This window comes from Mesitornis unicolor, unplaced genomic scaffold (genome assembly GCF_000695765.1).
Source record: "Mesitornis unicolor isolate BGI_N332 unplaced genomic scaffold, ASM69576v1 scaffold12237, whole genome shotgun sequence".
NCBI lineage: Eukaryota > Metazoa > Chordata > Aves > Mesitornithiformes > Mesitornithidae > Mesitornis > Mesitornis unicolor.
This window is the reverse complement of record NW_010198434.1, coordinates 20,421-21,019: the sequence shown is the minus strand read 5'-3', so window position 1 is coordinate 21,019 and position 599 is coordinate 20,421. Positions and strand designations below refer to the sequence as shown.

At 50.3% G+C, this 599-nt stretch overlaps 1 protein-coding gene across 1 annotated transcript in view; it reads left to right on the top strand.

Moving 5' to 3' along the window:
* The window catches only part of NOP14 (NOP14 nucleolar protein), a 24,658-nt gene that overhangs the window by 8,497 nt on the left and 15,562 nt on the right, over window positions 1–599 (top strand). The gene's annotated exons all lie outside the window — the stretch shown is intronic.

Below are 599 nucleotides of genomic sequence, written 5' to 3'. Positions count from 1 at the left end.
ATTTTTTTTGATACAAGCCAGGATGCTGCTTGCCGCCTTGGCCACCTGGACACACTGCTGGCTCATATTCAGCCGGCTGTCAACCGGCACTCCCAGGTCCTTCTCCTCCAGGCTGCTCTCCAGACACTCCTCGCTAGGCCTGTAGTACTGCATGGGGTTGTTGAGATCCAAGTGCAGGACCTGGCACTTGACCTTGTTGAACCTCATACAGTTGGCCTCGGCCCATGAATCCAGCCTGTCCAAGTTTCTCTGCAGAGCCTTCCTACCTTCGAGCAGATCAATACTCATGCTCAGTTCGGTGTCATCTGCAAACTTACTGAGCGACCACTCATTCCCCTCATCCAAATAACTGATAAATATATTTAGACAAGACTGGCCCCAAAACTGAACGCTGGGGAACGTTGCTTGTGACCAGCTGCCGACTGGATTTAACTCCATTCACCACAACTGTGTGCATTCTCTAGGAGAATATTGTGGGAGACTGTGTCAAACGCTTCACTAAAGTCCACCTAGACAACATGTACAGCCTTCCCCTCATACACTAGGTGGATCACCTTGCCCTAGAAGGAGATGAGGTTGGTCAAGCATTCAAGATGAAC